We start from the raw sequence: 20,770 nt of genomic DNA on the forward strand, positions 1-20,770 counted from the left end.
ACATCCAGACCGGCAGAAGTCTTCATCCAAGCTGGGCAAGAAGAGGTCTTCCATCCATCATACAAGTACCAAAATACAAACAAACACTAAATTACAAAAAATAATAAAATATTACAATAATTTTAAACTAATTACACCCAATCTAAGCCCCCTACTAGCTATTAATATAGCTTCAATATAACTAATAGTTACATTGTAGCTATTTTAGGATTTATATTTATTTTACAGGCAACTTTGTATTTATTTTAACTAGGTACAATAGCTATTAAATAGTTAATAACTATTTAATAACTACCTAGCTAAAATAAATACAAATTTACCTGTAAAATAAATCATAACCTAAGTTACAATTACACCTAACACTACACTATCATTAAATTAACTAAATAAATGAATCCTATATAAAACTAAAGACTTACCTGTAAAATAAACCCTAATATAGCTGCAATATAACTAATAGTTACATTGTAGCTATTTTAGCATTTATATTTATTGTACAGGCAACTTTGTATTTATTTTAACTAGGTACAATAGCTATTAAATAGATATTTACTGTTTAATAGCTACCTAGTTAAAATAATTACAAAATTACCTGTAAAATAAATCCTAACCTAAGTTACAATTAAACCTAACACTACACTATCATTAAATAAATTAACTACAAGTACCTACAATTAAATACAATTAAAAAACTAAACTAAAGTACAACCCCCCCCCACTAAATTACAAAAAATAAAAAAATATTACAAGAATTTTAAACTAATTACACCTAATCTAAGCCCCCTAATAAAATAACAAAGCCCCCCAAAATAAAAAAAATGCCCTACCCTATACTAAATTACAAAAGTTAACAGCTCTATTACCTTACCAGCCCTGAACAGGGCCTTTGGCGGGGCATGCCCCAAAGAAAACAGCTCTTTTGCCTGTAAAAAAAAACACAATCCCCCCCCCCCCCCACATTACAACCCACCACCCACATACCCCTACTCTAACCCAAACCCCCCTTAAATAAACCTAACACTACCCCCCTGAAGATCTCCCTACCTTGAGTCGTGTTCACCCAGCCGGGCCGAAGTCTTCATCCGATGGGGCAGAAGAGGACATCCAGACTGGCAGAAGTCTTCATCCAAGCGGGGCAAGAAGAGGTCTTCCATCCATCAGAAAAGTACAAAAAAACAAACAAACACTAAATTAGCAAAAATAATAAAATATTGCAATAATTTTAAACTAATTACACCTAATCTAAGCCCCCTACTAGCTATTAATATAGGTACAATATAACTAATAGTTACATTGTAGCTATTTTAGGATTTATATTTATTTTACAGGCAACTTTGTATTTATTTTAACTAGGTACAATAGCTATTAAATAGTTAATAACTACCTAGCTAAAATAAATACAAATTTACCTGTAAAATAAACCCTAACCTAAGTTACAATTACACCTAACACTACACTGTCATTAAATTAACTAAATAAATTAATCCTATATAAAACTAAATACTTACCTGTAAAATAAACCCTAATATAGCTACAATATAACTAATAGTTACATTGTAGCTATTTTAGCATTTATATTTATTTTACAGGCAACTTTGTATTTATTTTAACTAGGTACAATAGCTATTAAATAGTTATTGACTAATTAATAGCTACCTAGTTAAAATAATTACAAAATTACCTGTAAAATAAATCCTAACCTAAGTTACTATTAAACCTAACACTACACTATCATTAAATAAATTAACTACAAGTACCTACAATTAAATACAATGAAATAAACAAAACTAAAGTACAAAAAAAACAAACACTAAATTACAAAAAATAAAAAAAATTACAAGAATTTTAAACTAATTACACCTAATCTAAGCCCCCTAATAAAATAACAAAGCCCCCCAAAATAAAAAAATGCCCTACCCTATACTAAATTACAAAAGTAATCAGCTCTATTACCTTACCAGCCCTTAAAAGGGCCTTTTGCAGGGGCATGCCCCAAAGAAAACAGCTCTTTTGCCTGTAAAAAAAAACACAATACCCCCCCCCCCACATTACAACCCACCACCCACATACCCCTACTCTAACCCAAACCCCCCTTAAATAAACCTAACACTACCCCCCTGAAGATCTCTCTACCGTGTCTTCACCCAGCGGGCCGAAGTCTTCATCCGATGGGGCAGAAGAGGACATCCAGACCGGCAGAAGTCTTCATCCAAGCGGGGCAAGAAGAGGTCTTCCATCCATCAGAAGTCTTGATCCAGGCGGCATCTTCTCTGTTCATCCATCCGGAGCGGAGCGGCAGCATCCTGAAGACATCCCACGCAGAGCATCCTCTTCTTTCTTGATCCGATGACTAGGTGACTGTACCTTTAAGTGACGTCATCCAAGATGGCGTCCCTTGAATTCCGATTGGCTGATAGGATTCTATCAGCCAATCGGAATTAAGGTAGGAAAAATCTGATTGGCTGATTCAATCAGCCAATCAGATTCAAGTTCAATCCGATTGGCTGATCCAATCAGCCAATCAGATTGAGCTCGCATTCTATTGGCTGATCGGAACAGCCAATAGAATGCGAGGTCAATCCGATTGGCTGATGGAATCAGCCAATCGGATTGAACTTGAATCTGATTGGCTTATTAAATCAGCCAATCAGATTTTTCCTACCTTAATTCCGATTGGCTGATAGAATCCTATCAGCCAATCGGAATTCAAGGGACGCCATCTTGGATCCAATCAGCCAATCAGATTGAGCTCGCATTCTATTGGCTGATCGGAACAGCCAATAGAATGCGAGGTCAATCTGATTGGCTGATTCCATCAGCCAATCGGATTGAACTTGAATCTGATTGGCTGATTAAATCAGCCAATCAGATTTTTCCTACCTTAATTCCGATTGGCTGATAGAATCCTATCAGCCAATCGGAATTCAAGGGACGCCATCTTGGATGACGTCACTTAAAGGTACAGTCACCTAGTCGTCGGATCAAGAAAGAAGAGGATGCTCTGCGTGGGATGTCTTCAGGATGCTGCCGCTCCGCTCCGGATGGATGAACAGAGAAGATGCCGCCTGGATCAAGACTTCTGATGGATGGAAGACCTCTTCTTGTCCCGCTTGGATGAAGACTTCTGCCGGTCTGGATGTCCTCTTCTGCCCCATCGGATGAAGACTTCGGCCCGGCTGGGTGAAGACACGGTAGAGAGATCTTCAGGGGGGTAGTGTTAGGTTTATTTAAGGGGGGTTTGGGTTAGAGTAGGGGTATGTGGGTGGTGGGTTGTAATGTGGGGGGGGGATTGTGTTTTTTTTACAGGCAAAAGAGCTGTTTTCTTTGGGGCATGCCCCGCAAAAGGCCCTTTTAAGGGCTGGTAAGGTAATAGAGCTGTTAACTTTTGTAATTTAGTATAGGGTAGGGCATTTTTTTATTTTGGGGGGCTTTGTTATTTTATTAGGGGGCTTAGATTAGGTGTAATTAGTTTAAAATTCTTGTAATTTTTTTTATTTTTTGTAATTTAGTGTTTGTTTTTTTTGTACTTTAGTTTAGTTTATTTCATTGTATTTAATTGTAGGTACTTGTAGTTAATTTATTTAATGATAGTGTAGTGTTAGGTTTAATAGTAACTTAGGTTAGGATTTATTTTACAGGTAATTTTGTAATTATTTTAACTAGGTAGCTATTAATTAGTCAATAACTATTTAATAGCTATTGTACCTAGTTAAAATAAATACAAAGTTGCCTGTAAAATAAATATAAATGCTAAAATAGCTACAATGTAACTATTAGTTATATTGTAGCTATATTAGGGTTTATTTTACAGGTAAGTATTTAGTTTTATATAGGATTAATTTATTTAGTTAATTTAATGACAGTGTAGTGTTAGGTGTAATTGTAACTTAGGTTAGGGTTTATTTTACAGGTAAATTTGTATTTATTTTAGCTAGGTAGTTATTAACTATTTAATAGCTATTGTACCTAGTTAAAATAAATACAAAGTTGCCTGTAAAATAAATATAAATCCTAAAATAGCTACAATGTAACTATTAGTTATATTGTAGCTATATTAATAGCTAGTATGGGGCTTAGATTAGGTGTAATTAGTTTAAAATTATTGTAATATTTTATTATTTTTGCTAATTTAGTGTTTGTTTGTTTTTTTGTACTTTTCTGATGGATGGAAGACCTCTTCTTGCCCCGCTTGGATGAAGACTTCTGCCGGTCTGGATGTCCTCTTCTGCCCCATCGGATGAAGACTTCGGCCCGGCTGGGTGAACACGACTCAAGGTAGGGAGATCTTCAGGGGGGTAGTGTTAGGTTTATTTAAGGGGGGTTTGGGTTAGAGTAGGGGTATGTGGGTGGTGGGTTGTAATGTGGGGGGAGGGATTGTGTTTTTTTTTTACAGGCAAAAGAGCTGTTTTCTTTGGGGCATGCCCCGCAAAGGGCCCTGTTCAGGGCTGGTAAGGTAATAGAGCTGTTAACTTTTGTAATTTAGTATAGGTTAGGGCATTTTTTTTATTTTGGGGGGCTTTGTTATTTTATTAGGGGGCTTAGATTAGGTGTAATTAGTTTAAAATTCTTGTAATATTTTTTTATTTTTTGTAATTTAGTGGGGGGGGGTTTGTACTTTAGTTTAGTTTTTTTAATTGCATTTAATTGTAGGTACTTGTAGTTAATTTATTTAATGATAGTGTAGTGTTAGGTTTAATTGTAACTTAGGTTAGGATTTATTTTACAGGTAATTTTGTAATTATTTTAACTAGGTAGCTATTAAATAGTCAATATCTATTTAATAGCTATTGAACCTAGTTAAAATGAATACAAAGTTGCCTGTACAATAAATATAAATGCTAAAATAGCTACAATGTAACTATTAGTTATATTGCAGCTATATTAGGGTTTATTTTACAGGTAAGTCTTTAGTTTTATATAGGATTCATTTATTTAGTTAATTTAATGATAGTGTAGTGTTAGGTGTAATTGTAACTTAGGTTATGATTTATTTTACAGGTAAATTTGTATTTATTTTAGCTAGGTAGTTATTAAATAGTTATTAACTATTTAATAACTATTGTACCTAGTTAAAATAAATACAAAGTTGCCTGTAAAATACATATAAATCCTAAAATAGCTACAATGTAACTATTAGTTATATTGAAGCTATATTAATAGCTAGTAGGGGGCTTAGATTAGGTGTAATTAGTGTAAAATTATTGTAATATTTTATTATTTTTGGTAATTTAGTGTTTGTTTGTATTTTGGTACTTGTATGATGGATGGAAGACCTCTTCTTGCCCCGCTTGGATGAAGACTTCTGCCGGTCTGGATGTACTCTTCTGCCCCATCGGATGAAGACTTCGGCCCGGCTGGGTGAACACGACTCAAGGTAGGGAGATCTTCAGGGGGGTAGTGTTAGGTTTATTTAAGGGGGGTTTGGGTTAGAGTAGGGGTATGTGGGTGGTGGGTTGTAATGTGGGGGGGGATTGTGTTTTTTTTTTACAGGCAAAAGAGCTGTTTTCTTTGGGGCATGCCCCGCAAAGGGCCCTGTTCAGGGCTGGTAAGGTAATAGAGCTGTTAACTTTTGTAATTTAGTATAGGGTAGGGCATTTTTTTTTATTTTGGGGGGCTTTGTTATTTTATTAGGGGGCTTAGATTAGGTGTAATTAGTTTAAAATTCTTGTAATATTTTTTTATTTTTTGTAATTTAGTGTTTGTTTTTTTTTGTAATTTAGTGGGGGGGTTTTGTACTTTAGTTTATTTAATTGTAGATAATTGTAGTTAATTTATTTAATGACAGTGTAGTGTTAGGTTTAATTGTAACTTAGGTTAGGATTTATTTTACAGGTAATTTTGTAATTATTTTAACTAGGTAGCTATTAATTAGTCAATAACTATTTAATAGCTATTGTACCTAGTTAAAATAAATACAAAGTTGTCTGTAAAATAAATATAAATGCTAAAATAGCTACAATGTAACTATTAGTTATATTGCAGCTATATTAGGGTTTATTTTACAGGTAAGTATTTTGTTTTAAATATGATTCATTTATTTAGTTAATTTAATGATAGTGTAGTGTTAGGTGTTAGTGTAACTTAGGTTAGGATTTATTTTACAGGTAAATTTGTATTTATTTTAGCTAGGTAGTTATTAAATAGTTATTAACTATTTAATAACTATTGTACCTAGTTAAAATAAATACAAAGTTGCCTGTAAAATAAAAATAAATGCTAAAATAGCTACAATGTAACTATTAGTTATATTGCAGCTATTTTGGGGTTTATTTTACAGGTAAGTCTTTAGTTTTAAATAGGATTCATTTATTTAACTATAGTAAACTTATTTCGTTTTATTTAAATTATATTTAAGTTAGTGGGTGTTAGTGTTAGGGTTAGATTTAGGTTTAGGGGTTAATAACCTTATTATAGTAGCGGCGACGATGGGGGCGGGAGATTAGGGGTTAATAATTGTAGGTAGGTGGCGGCGATGTTAGGGAGGGCAGATTAGGGGTTAATAAAATGTATTATAGTGTTTGCGAGGCGGGAGTGCGGCAGTTTAGGGGTTAATACATTTATTATAGTGGCAGCGATTTGCGGTCGGCAGATTAGGGGTTAATACTTGTAGTTAGATTGCGGCGACGTTGGGGGGAGGCAGATTAGGGGTTAATAACTATAATGTAGGGGTCGGCGGTGTTAGGGACAGCAGGTTAGGGGTTAATAGCTATAATGTAGGCGGCGGCGATATCGGGTCGGCAGATTAGGGGTTAATACTTATAGTTAGATTGCGGCGACGTTGGGGGAGGCAGATTAGGGGTTAATAACTATAATGTAGGGGTCGGCGGTGTTAGGGACAGCAGGTTAGGGGTTAATAGTTATAATGTAGGCGGCGGCGATATTCGGTCGGCAGATTAGGGGTTAATACTTGTAGTTAGATTGCGGCGACGTTGGGGGAGGCAGATTAGGGGTTAATAACTATAATGTAGGGGTCGGCGGTGTTAGGGACAGCAGGTTAGGGGTTAATAGTTATAATGTAGGCGGCGGCGATATTCGGTCGGCAGATTAGGGGTTAATACTTGTAGTTAGATTGCGGCGACGTTGGGGGAGGCAGATTAGGGGTTAATAACTATAATGTAGGGGTCGGCGGTGTTAGGGACAGCAGATTAGGGGTTAATAGCTATAATGTAGGCGGCGGCGATATCGGGTCGGCAGATTAGGGGTTAATAAAATAATGCAGGTGTCAGCGATAGCGGAGGCAGCAGATTAGGGGTTAATAAGTGTTAGATTAGGGGTGTTTAGAGACTCGGGGTACATGTTAGGGTGTTAGGTGCAGACTTAGTGTTTCCCCATAGGAAACAATGGGGCTGCGGTGTTAGTTTTTTTTCAGCCGAAACTCCCATTGTTTCCTATGGGGAAATGCCGAATCTTAACGAGCTAATTCGGATTTATTCGGAGATACGGCAGCTATTTCGGATTCATTCGGTAGATTCGGAAGTATTTTAATTCGGAAATCCGAATCGATCCGAATCTCCGAATTTACCGAATTTACCGAATTTCCGAATTAATCCGAAACGAACCGCACATGTCTAATTAATATTCGTCATGTTTCAACTTCAATTGTACTATGACTGAATAATACTTTCATATTTTGCTTTTTTATTTTTTCATATAATATTAAAATTTATGTATAACACCAATCACATAATATTACCCAATATCACATTAATACATGGCTTTCACATATATTATATAATCAGTTATTATATTATAACACAATATAATACTCAAAATATCACGTAAATGAGTATTTCTTCTATAAATTTATATGTTTTTCACTGCATTTATTTACTTTTCATGTATTTATTAAATTTGTATTATCCACTGTCACTCTCATAATCCCCAGCATTTTTTATTTATTTTGATTATTTGTTTTCTTTACTTACATGTCACTGAGTTTAATTATTTAATTTTGTCAGTACATTATACAATAGAAGCAGCTGTACATTGGCACAAAAAACTGAATAGATTGTCAACATCCTTATAACTTACATACCATAACATAGCTGATACATCAAAACACAAATGATACATAACTGTAACTATTATTTCAGTTCGTTATACCGATTTATAACATATTAGACCAATAGAAAATCCCCCCACAATGCAGTACCTAAATAAACTATTAACCCCTAAACCACCATCTCCCCACAAAAAAAGAACCTAAATAAACTACTAACTCCTAAACTGCCATCCCCACACATCGCAAACACTAATTAAAACCATTAACCCCTAAACCGCCATCCCCCCACAACTGTCACGTTCGGTGTATAACCGATCAGGATACTGACCTTCAGGACAGTGGTAGGGAATTGGAGACACCGAGGTTGATTTGTTTCTCATCCATTCTCAGATTGGTCGATGAAAAATAAACTCTGATTGGCTCCTATTCTGAAGTGTCATACTGAATGGGAGGAATTGCAATCCGACATAAATACCCACCATAGCGGTGTTGCTGCACCCTTTGATAAAGTCGGTTCACGGTGCAACATGTCAGGGGAGGGAGGTAGTAAAATGGGCTCTTCATTTTTGTTTTAATAGCAAGCAAATGCTGACAGCATATCGGTTTACCTAATTTTTATTAAATCGATAGTCACTATCTTAAACTACCCACGCTATTAAAAGGCTTAAAGGGACATTAAACCCACATTTTTTCTTTCATGACTCAGATGTAGAATACCATTTTAAACAACTTTCTAATTTACTTCTATTATCTATTTTGCTTCATTCTCTTGATATTCTTTCCTGAAAAGCATATCTAGATAGGCTCAGTAGCTTCTGATTGGTGGCTGCACTTAGATGCCTCATGTGATTGGCTCACCTATGTGTATTGCTATTTCTTTAACAAAAGATATCTAAAGAATGAAGCAAATTAGATAATAGAAGTGTAAATAGGAATGTTCTTTAAAATTGTATTTTCTATCTGAATCATGAAAGAAAATTTTGTGGTTTAATGTCCCTTTAATATTGAGTGACGATATGTGACATGTTAATGCATTAATATAAATGAACAATCCATATTGCTGATAAGAGGTTTTCTAATAAATGGGATATTACTCATTTGGGATGTAAGGAGGTCATGCAATATTTTGTTTAAATTTACTTAGACAAACTGATTTTTATTTATGCTATCTCAGTAGTCATTAAGGGGTCAATTTATCAATATTCGTATGGAGCTTGATGCCCCTTGTTTCCGCTGCTCCAAAACTTGTCCACCTGCTCTGAGGCGACGGACAGAAATCAACCCGTTCGAATAAGATTGGGTTGATTGACACCCCCTGCTAGTGCGAATCTGCAGGGGGCGTTATTGCACCAGCAGTTCTCAAGAACTGCTGGTGCAATGATAAATGCAGACAGCGTATACTGTCTGCATTTATCGATGTGCGCTACATCATATCATGTCCGTCCGCACTATAATAAATATACCCCATAGACTGATTCATGCTACCTGACTATACTCTATATTACTATATCCACTCTACATCATTCTTATATATGTGAATAGAGTTTATGCGCAAATAGTATTTCACTAACAATAATACTCTAATGATCAGCAGAATATAAAGTTTGTCTAAAATATTTAACTTGATAACTGAATGACCATGGATTAACTATACATCCTAGGTCATTTAAAAATACATCACCCCCTTAACTTTATAGTACATTAATCAAATGATGATTAGTAGCTCCTCTTTTGAGTTCTGTTTCCTTGTGTTTTTAATTTATTCCATTTTTTTATTTTGCTCTAATAAAAGTTATATTTTAATGCAATTCCACTCACAACAAATCCTGTTCAAATAGTAGCAAATAGGAAATTGAGTGCTTAAAGGTGTACACCGACATCGGCCTTCTGCTGATAACAGTTGCAAAGTTACAATTTCAGTACACAGCACCTACACCCTAAAACTGTACATTATTTACAGAATACTTAGCACTTTATACTGATGCAATAGATAAGTTAAGGGTATTCCTATATATATTTATCAAGTAGTGCCATTAGCTTCTATTCTAAGCTGAAACAAATATATAGGAAATTTAGATTCAGCTTGCATCCAATCATTTTGCCTAAGAAAAAAACAACTGTTATTCCTAAAAGAAAAATACTTTAATGTTCTGAAGTTTATTTGTGAATAACATTCAAAACATCTGCAGCACATTGTGGGCAAGAAGTGAAACAATGTGGCATTTGATTATAGAGCTCTAATTCATTATCTCCAATTCAACACTCGTTTTCACTGACCTCTCACTAGAAGTTCCTGTAAGGTCCTCATGATTGAAATCTCCAATATCATCCTCAACCATAGAGCAGTATATGCTGTATAATGTGTAGTTCAACTTGTTCCTTTCCAAACCCAGGTTCATATTCTATCAAATTATTAAATACAAAAAACCATATGCCAAGTATGATACAAACCAAAGCAAACATTGGAGATTTCTAAGCATTTTTGCAAATTAAATTAAATTGCAAAAAAAAGTTTCTATTTAAAATTGAAATAAATTCATGCATATTTGACATTTCTATCCCTTTAATACTATCAATAAACTAAATTGTTTTATTTGTGTAATTGTTAGCACCTATTAATACTGCTGTTTTTCAATAAAATAATCTTCTAAAAATTTTACTGTGGAAAACTGTGCTCCATCCTACATTCTGTATGTCATTTTCCACTTGACTCAGCGTAAGATAAATTCATGAGCTCAGGGGTATAATTAAGAGGAGCAACCTGAAACAACATACTCAGCCAATATATATCAGGCACAAGGGCTTAGCTGAAAAGAAACCTTGCAATCCATTCATTCTTTAAGATATAAAAAATACAGATTTTTTTTCGCTTTTTATTTTAACACATATCAAGTCGTATTCCATTTGTATGTGAGACACATAGTAAAATTTACTCAAACAATAACATTAACAATAATGTTCTATTATGAACACATTTATGTTTGGAGTCCTAAATGACTTTTTATGCAACAGCTTGTTTTGTTTGTTTTTCATGCAGCACATGTAATACAATTTTTAAATAAGTGAATTTTAATGACATCTGCATGTAAATTTACATTGATGTATGTTTTAACTTATTTTTTGAAACAAGACTTTTATTATTTAATATCAGCAAATGTTCTGTCATGATTGGACAGGCACAGATTATGAGTGGCGCGTTAACTGTTGCACATAAGCGATATTGGGTTTATCACAGCTGTTTTCACAAGTATTACAAGTTGATATTAAAGGGACATGAAACCCAAAAATTGTCTTTCATGATTCAGATAGAGAATGCAATTTTAAACAACTTTCTTATTTACTTCTATTATCGAATGTGTTTTATTCTCTTGGTATCATTTGTTCAAGGAGCAGCAATGCACTAATGGGGGTCGATCCGATATAAATCGTCGCCCGCAAAAGCCGGCGACGCCAATATTTACGCTGATTTGGTATCCTATATACGGCGTAACCTAGAAGTTACGCGCGTATATTTCTGCCGTCGCCCGTAGTTTTTTGGGCCATAGGCAGGTATACCAAACCAGCGCAGTTTGGTATCCAATATGCAGCGTAAGGACTTACGTGGCGAAAATGGAGAAAACTTACTCCATTTTCACCTCGCCACAAAAAGCAGCCGTAAGAAGCCTTACGCTGACTATTGGAGCCCCGTAACTCCCTAAAATAACTAGAAAATAAACCTAACACCTAACGCATGCGCAATGTCTATCTCCCTGTCAACCGCGATCTGCTAAATAAAACCTAACACCTAACGCATGCGCAATGTCTATCTACCTGTCAACCGCGATCCCCCCCCCCCGAAATCCGTAATAAAGTTATTAACCCCTAAACCGCCGCTCCCGGACCCCGCCGCCATCTACATAAACTAACCCCCTACTGTGAGCCCCTAAAACCGCCGCCATCTACCTTATCTATCCCCTAATCTGACCCCTTACACCGCCGCCACCTATATAAAAATTATTAACCCCTAATCTAATCCCCCTATACCGCCGCCAGCTATATTAATATTATTAACCCCTAATGTAAGCCCCTTACACCGCCGCCATCTCTATTAAAATGATTAACCCCTAATTTAATCTACCTACCCCGCCGCCAGCTATATTATCTATATTAACCCTAAGTATATTATAGTTAATATAGGTATTACATTATATATATTAACTATATTAACCCTAATTATATTAGGGTTAATATAGTTACTATAGTATTTATATTAACTATATTAACTCTATCTAACCCTAACTAAATTTATATTAAATTAATCTAATTCATTTATAAACTAAAATATTCCTATTTAAATCTAAATACTTACCTATAAAATAAACCCTAAGATAGCTACAATATAATTAATAATTACATTGTAGCTATGTTAGGGTTAATATTTATTTTACAGGTAAATTGTTAATTATTTTAACTAGGTATAATAGCTATTAAATAGTTATTAACTATTTAATATCTACCTAGTTAAAATAATTACCCAATTACCTGTAAAATAAATCCTAACCTAAGTTATAAATACACCTACACTATCAATAAATTTAATAAACTACAAACATCTATCTAAAAATACAATTAAATTAACTAAACTAAATTACAAAAAAAAACAAACACTAAATTACAAAAAATAAAAAAAAGATTACAAGATTTTTAAGCTAATTACACCTATTCTAAGCCCCCTAATAAAATAATAAACCCCCAAAATAAAAAAAATTCCCTGCCCTATTCTAAATTAAACAAATTTCAAAGCTCTTTACCTTACCAGCCCTTAAAAGGGCCTTTTGTGGGGCATGCCCCAAAGAATTCAGCTCTTTTGCATACAACAAATACAATCCCCCCCCCCATTACAACCCACCACCCACATACCCCTATTCTAAAACCACCCAAACCCCCCTTAAAAAAGCCTAACACTACCCCCCTGAAGATCTCCCTACCTTGTCTTCACTACACCGGGCCGAACTCCTGATCCGATCCGGGCGATGTCTTCCTCCAAGCGGCAAAGAAGAATTCTTCCTCCGGCGATGTCTTCCTCCAAGCGGCAAAGAAGAATTCTTCCTCCGGCGATGTCTTCCTCCAAGCGGCAGCAAAGTCTTCATTCTTCCGGCGGCATCTTCAATCTTCTTTCTTCGCTCCGCCGCCTAATATAATTAAGGTTAATATAGTTAATATATATAATGTAATAACTATATTAACTATAATATACTTAGGGTTAATATAGATAATATAGCTGGCGGCGGGGTAGGTAGATTAAATTAGGGGTTAATCATTTAATAGAGATGGCGGCGGTGTAAGGGGCTTACATTAGGGGTTAATAATTTTAATATAGATGGCGGCGGTGTTAGGGGCTCACTTTAGGGGGTTATAGATATAATATAGCTGGCGGCGGGGTATGGGAGCGGCGGTTTAGGGGTTAATAACTTTATTAGGTTGCGGCGGGGTACGGTTTAGGGGTTAATAGCTTTTTTATTGTTAGGCTAGTGAGGGGGGATAGCGGATAGAGGGTTAGACAGTGCGGGCTATGTTAGGGAGGCGTGTTAGACAGTGCGGGCTATGTTAGGGAGGCGTGTTAGACAGTGCGGGTGTTTTAGACTTTAGTCAGGTTTTATAGGCGCCGGCAGATTCTAACGTGGCGCAAGTGATCGGAACAGCCAATAGAATGCAAGCTCAATCTGATTGGCTGATCGAATCAGCCAATTGGATTGAACTTGATTCTGATTGGCTGATTCCATCAGCCAATCAGAATATTCCTACCTTAATTCCGATTGGCTGATAGAATCCTATCAGCCAATCGGAATTCGAGGGACGCCATCTTGGATGACGTCCCTTAAAGGAACCGTCATTCGGCTAGTAGGCGTCGGGAGAAGAGGATGTTCCGCGTCGGAGGTCTGCAAGATGGATCCGGAAGAAAGAAGATTGAAGATGCCGTTGATAGAAGACTTCATCCGGATCATGGACCTGTTCAGCTCCCGCTTGGATGAAGACTTCATCCGGATCATGGACCTCTTCAGCTCCCGCTTGGATGAAGACTTCAGCCGGATCATGGACCTCTTCAGCCCCCCGCTTGGGCTTGGATCAGGACATCGGAGGAGCTCTTCAGGACGGATCGGTGAACCTGGTAGGGTGAAGACAAGGTAGGAAGATCTTCAGGGGCTTAGTGTTAGGTTTATTTAAGGGGGGTTTGGGTTAGATTAGGGGTATGTGGGTGGTGGGTTGTAATGTTGGGGGGGGTATTGTATGTTTTTTTTTACAGGCAAAAGAGCTGAATTTCTTGGGGCATGCCCCGCAAAGGGCCCTGTTCAGGGCTGGTAAGGTAAAAGAGCTTTGAAATGTAGTAATTTAGAATAGGGTAGGGCATTTTGTTATTTTGGGGGTGTTTGTTATTTTATTAGGGGGCTTAGAGTAGGTGTAATTAGTTTAAAATTGTTGTAATATTTTTCTTATGTTTGTAAATATTTTTTTATTTTTTGTAACTTAGTTCTTTTTTATTTTTTGTACTTTAGATAGTTTATTTCATTGTAGTTATTTGTAGGTATTGTATTTAATTTATTTATTGATAGTGTAGTGTTAGGTTTAATTGTAGATAATTGTAGGTATTTTATTTAATTAATTTATTGATAGTGTAGTGGTAGGTTTAATTGTAGATAATTATAGGTATTTTATTTAATTAATTTATTGATAGTGTAGTGGTAGGTTTAATTGTAACTTAGGTTAGGATTTATTTTACAGGTAAATTTGTAATTATTTTAACTATTTTAGCTATTAAATAGTTCTTAACTATTAAATAGCTATTGTACCTGGTTAAAATAATTACAAAGTTGCCTGTAAAATAAATATTAATCCTAAAATAGCTACAATGTAATTATAATTTATATTCTAGCTATATTAGGATTTATTTTACAGGTAAGTATTTAGCTTTAAATAGGACTAATTTATTTAATAAGAGTTAATTAATTTCGTTAGATTAAAATTATATTTAATTTAGGGGGGTGTTAGTGTTAGACTTAGCTTTAGGGGTTAATACATTTATTATAGTAGTGGTGAGCTCCGGTCGGCAGATTAGGGGTTAATGTTTGAAGTTAGGTGTCGGCGATGTTAGGGAGGGCAGATTAGGGGTTAATACTATTTATTATAGGGTTAGTGATGCGGATTAGGGGTTAATAACTTTATTATAGTAGCGCTCAGGTCCGCTCGGCAGATTAGGGGTTAATAAGTGTAGGCAGGTGGAGGCGATGTTGAGGGGGGCAGATTAGGGGTTAATAAATATAATATAGGGGTCGGCGGTGTTAGGGGCAGCAGATTAGGGGTACATAAGGATAATGTAAGTAGCGGCGGTTTACGGAGCGGCAGATTAGGGGTTAAAAATAATATGCAGGGGTCAGCGATAGCGGGGGCGGCAGATTAGGGGTTAATAAGTGTAAGGCTAGGGGTGTTTAGACTCGGGGTACATGTTAGGGTGTTAGGTGCAGACGTAGGAAGTGTTTCCCCATAGCAAACAATGGGGCTGCGTTAGGAGCTGAACGTGGCTTTTTTGCAGGTGTTAGGTTTTTTTTCAGCTCAAACAGCCCCATTGTTTCCTATGGGGGAATCGTGCACGAGCACATTTTTGAGGCTGACCGCTTGCGTAAGCAACTCTGGTATCGAGAGTTGAAGCTGCGTTAAAAATGCTCTACGCTCCTTTTTTGGAGCCTAACCAGCCTTTTTGTGGACTCTCAATACCAGAGTTATTTTTATGGTGCGGCCAGAAAAAAGCCGGCGTTAGCTACGCGGGTTGTTACCGACAAAACTCTAAATCTAGGCCATAGAAAATAAAAAGCAATATTAATATCAGACAATATATTGTCAGTATAAGCAATATGAAAAAAACATTATATGACATAAAATAAAAAATAACTGTGATATTCTTTATAACCAAACTGTTGATAATCCAGACGTTTAGGCTGCACTCTGTCAAAGGATGGCTATCCTGATATTTGGAATCTAGAAAAGAATAAAAAAACAGAGGCGCCAACATGGCCTAATATCGCCCATACAAGAGAGAATAACAGCACAAGAGAATGTGAATACTCACAAACATAGAGCACCCAATTGGTGCTGGTGGAGCAGGCTGAAACTTCACAGTGGTCCAGCACACTGAGTCCTTGACGCAGAGACAGTCATGTATCCTCTGGATATCCAATATTCAAGTGCCTATAGATGTGTGAGAAAGCAAACCAACATGGTCCAATATCATCAGGACAAGGAGAAAATAGCCCCAATTGATTGCACTTACTAGAAGGTAAGCACCTGCAGGTGCAAATTCAGCAAACTGGAACCAAATCGTCGCCCAGTAGACTATAATAGGACAATCCTCCGCCAGTACCAGGAACAGTAGAAAATTATCACAGGGGGTGATAAAAACCACAAAAGCAAGTGTATATAAAAAATTGAAAAGTCTTTAACACAGCGACGCGTTTCTCAGCCTACTCAGGGCTGTTTCATCAGGCTATAACAAACATTGTAATACACTTGCTATTTAACAGAAATCTAAAAAACAGGAAACTATTGTGATTGGATAATCAATTAAGTTACTGCACCTGTCTGTAATCACCTTTGTGTGGTTGTTTAGGTAACCACTATAAACACATATAGATAAAATGGTATCTGAAATATCACATTTCATTATAGTACAATATATATCAAACATACAATAAAAAATGACATAATACATAATAGATGCACTAAAGTGAAAAATAAAAATCAATATACAACCTCTTAATGCTTAATCCATCTCAATTGGGATAAATAACATAAAACAATATAAAAAAATATATAAAAACAATACATAGAGCCAAACATAGCATCTGAACATCAACAAAATACATCTGTTGCTACATCCATAATCATTACAATCAATGGATCCTTATTTTGCAGTATATTAAAAAACTGAGACCCGTTGTAATGGTTTTAGAACTGCTAAACTTAACAGGAAATTATCGTATGTGATGAAACCCGTTGGTGCTAACTTACTGTGTATTCGAGATGTTATATGGGGAACTTATTCTTGACTCATTTGTATTTGGATTTGTGAAAGATTAGTATTGAATCCAAAGTAGGGCTGTAACCGGATGACCATTGAAAAACCTTTAACAGATAATATCGTAACAAACAACATGTCTCCAGAGACAGCTGTGTGTATATACGTCAGAATGACAGCTGCAAAATATACACTGCCGATAGGTCCATTGTGAAAAGGGAGTGTAATAATACAGCCTATCAAAAAAGGTTTGTAGTGGGCCTATCAGGTAGCGTGTAAGGGAAAACGGTCAAGAGAAAATCAAATGGAGATACATATAAAAGAGTGCACTGTTACCTGTCACGCCTTCAATATTGCGTGACGACTCTAGAAATTTGTAGTTAAGCTCATTTCTGGACATCGCTAGTTTATCAGACTTACGGCACTTTAGGAACTGCCAGCGGGGTATATGTAATACCCCAATGTGCGAGGTGAAATTACGGGCGGCGCAGGTAACCCACGCTTGCGCCGAAACCTGCGCCGTATATCGGATCGCACTCTAGGTTCTCTGCTGCTCCTGAGCTTGCATAGATAAACCTTTCAGTAAATTATAACAAGAGAAGGAAGCAAATTAAATAATAGAAGTAAATTGAAAAGTTGTTTAAGATTGTATTCTCTATCTGAATCATGAAAGAAAAAATTTGGGTTTTTATGTCCCTTTAAACATGTTCGCTAGAGCGCAATTAAATTTAATGTGCACCATCTAATAAATATTGTTGATTTTTTTCCCATAAAACAGCTATACAGGCTCAAAAATATGAGGTCTCAGATGTTATTATAAAAAGGACTGCAAAGGGCTTTAACAAAGAGATACATAGATATACATGTCCAAATATGTATTTGTGTGTTTATATATACAGTATATATATATATATATATATATATATACATACATACACATATATCTGTGTGTGTACATATGAATTTATGTATTTATATGTGTATATATGTATTTATTGACTTATACACATATAAATACATAAATACATACACATATATATATATATATATATATATATATATATATATATATATATATATATGTGTGTGTGTGTGTACATATGTATTTATATGTGTATTAATAGACATATACACATAAATACATATGTATACAAACAGTATGTATATAAGTCCTTTGCAGTAAAGTGGACGAAAACACATAAAATTGTATGTATGCAATATGTATTTACTGTAAATATCTCACATTCCAATGTTCTTTACATAGGGGAATATGTAATAAGTATTTTTAAATAGATATTCCTATATATATATCTGTATATACCTATAACTATATATAATCATACATGTATAGATATATGTATATATTGTACCCAAACACCATCATATATATAAAGTTATATGTATTTATGAATAAATAGAACATATTCTGCTATGTTAAGAACATTGGAATGTGAAATATTAATATCTCATGTCGGGATAGTGCACTTGAAAAAATGTGATCGGGTTTGCGTGACTTGTTGGGTATTATTTTTTTTCCACTTTTTGAGCTCCATTGAAGTCTATGGGGGAATACATTAACTCTTTTGCGATATTGTAACTTTGGCTTTTTGTGCATCATGATAGCCACATGCTAAAACTTTTTACTTTCAACTTGCAATGTTCGTGGTAACCAACATGCGCAAAAAGTCGAGAACGCAAATGGGTGCAATAAATAGCGCTCCACTCCTAATCTAGCCCTAAATAAATAGGGGTATCTCCACTTGAACTAAAAATTGTCTATGGTGTGCAATTTTTAAAATATATAAATTTGTAATGAATTGTGCAGATATGTAATATCTATAATGTTGAGTCTGAGCAGAAATAAAGGATTCCGATGTCTATCTTAAAGTTCAATAGCCCCATAATGCTATATCACAGAAGAAAAGTTAACAGAAGCGATTCTGATAGGCCTCTTTAACAAAAATAACAAGCTGCTTTGGAAAAATAGCCTATAGCGATAGGACATCTGGGAAGTTGAATATTTAATTTTCTATTGCAACCTTAGGTCATCTAAGAAAATTAATCTGGATGACATATTCCCCTTCTTTTAAAACTGTGTTTTTTTTAGATTAACATTTGAGCATGGTATCTTATTAAAAAAAAAAAAAAGACAATACTAAAATATGTATACTTCCTTGTTTGTTTTAAATGTACTGTTTAAACTTATTTTATTATTGTATATACAGACATCCTCATTTTACAAATATTCTTTTCATCTTGTGTTCCTTGATATTAGACCCACTGGCTAAGTAGGGCCCAATACAAGGTGAACCTGTAGCTGGTAATGCACTATGTAATATTAGGCACTTCTGGTGAAGACTGGATATTAGCAGGCCAAAGTAAAATGTGGCTTAGCACAAATACAAAAGGTATGAATTAATGAGCGCAGGGTAAAGTCACCAAACTCCTGAAATACCTAAGAGTCCCTATCATAGGTGTATAAAATTGTCAAAAAATGTCGTTAGACAGGAGCGCTGAAGCTAAAGGTGTAAGGAAATAGTGAGATATAGTGTTAGTAATTTAGTGAAAAAAACTTGTAAATATATCTAATACTGGATTTTTAATCAACTATAACAGCTGCACCTATTATACAGCACCTTTCAATAGTATCCTGCGTGCTTTGGGCACTTAAAGAGCGGATACTCTGTCTTTGTGGAGCAAAGCAGCTGGAGCCTGAAGGCGATCGCACAAGGACCAATCGGATTGCTTAGCCAAGCCAGCGCCCATATAGGTGACGTCACTTCCGCCACGGCGGTAATTTTCTTTTCACAGAATCGAGAGCCGCATTGTTTGGGGGTAAGCTCGCATCTTCTATCCACATAACAACTTTTATCTGGATTGCTCAAGTACACTTGGCCATAAGCAAAGACACTTTATGACTGTTTATGGTGTGTTGGCAACCTTTTTAATATACGGAGACGTCCGTTTTTTTAGTCTATTGTGTTTTTAATTTGATATCTGTTTTTTCTGTTGATACATTGTATTAAATTTTAGGCAGAGCCTTGCAAATTACACAAAGTTTGTCACTTATTTATTAATTAACTTTTGATTATTTATACTACATTGTGTTTTTGCTAAGTATGCACAAATCACTTTTTCACTAAGTAATTTACACCGTTGTTACATTTTCTTTCACAGTTGTACTTTGTGAACTTACACATCTTAGTACATCTTGTAAATTAGATATATTTACAAGTTTTTTTCACTAAATTAGTAACACTATATCTCACTATTTCCTTACACCTTTAGCTATAGCGCTCCTGTCTAACGACATTTTTTGACAAAGTAAAATGTGGCAACTGAAGCAGCAAACAGTTACGCAGGGGGGTAGTTATCATCGTGTCAACTTTCCTGCCTTCGCCGGCCCAATACGCCCGCCTAAGCTCGCCTACCTTCACCGCTGTGGACCTGAAAAAATACGCCTAAGTTATCAATAAATCTGTCAAAAAGCCGTGCACCAAGTACGGGGCGATGAGCAGCGGACTGTGATAGTTATCACTCATCCGATCTCGCTGCTCTTCGCCTTTTTCACAGCTTTATTGCTAGCCTGTCACTAAGCACTCACACTACACTATACTGTTCTACCCCCTATACCGGCGCCCCCAGAGCCCCCCGCAACTCAATAAAGTTACTAACCCCTAAACCGCCGCTCCTAGACCCCGCCGCAACTATTATAAATGTAT

The sequence above is a fragment of the Bombina bombina genome, chromosome 6 (genome assembly GCF_027579735.1).
Source record: "Bombina bombina isolate aBomBom1 chromosome 6, aBomBom1.pri, whole genome shotgun sequence".
Classification (NCBI taxonomy): domain Eukaryota; kingdom Metazoa; phylum Chordata; class Amphibia; order Anura; family Bombinatoridae; genus Bombina; species Bombina bombina.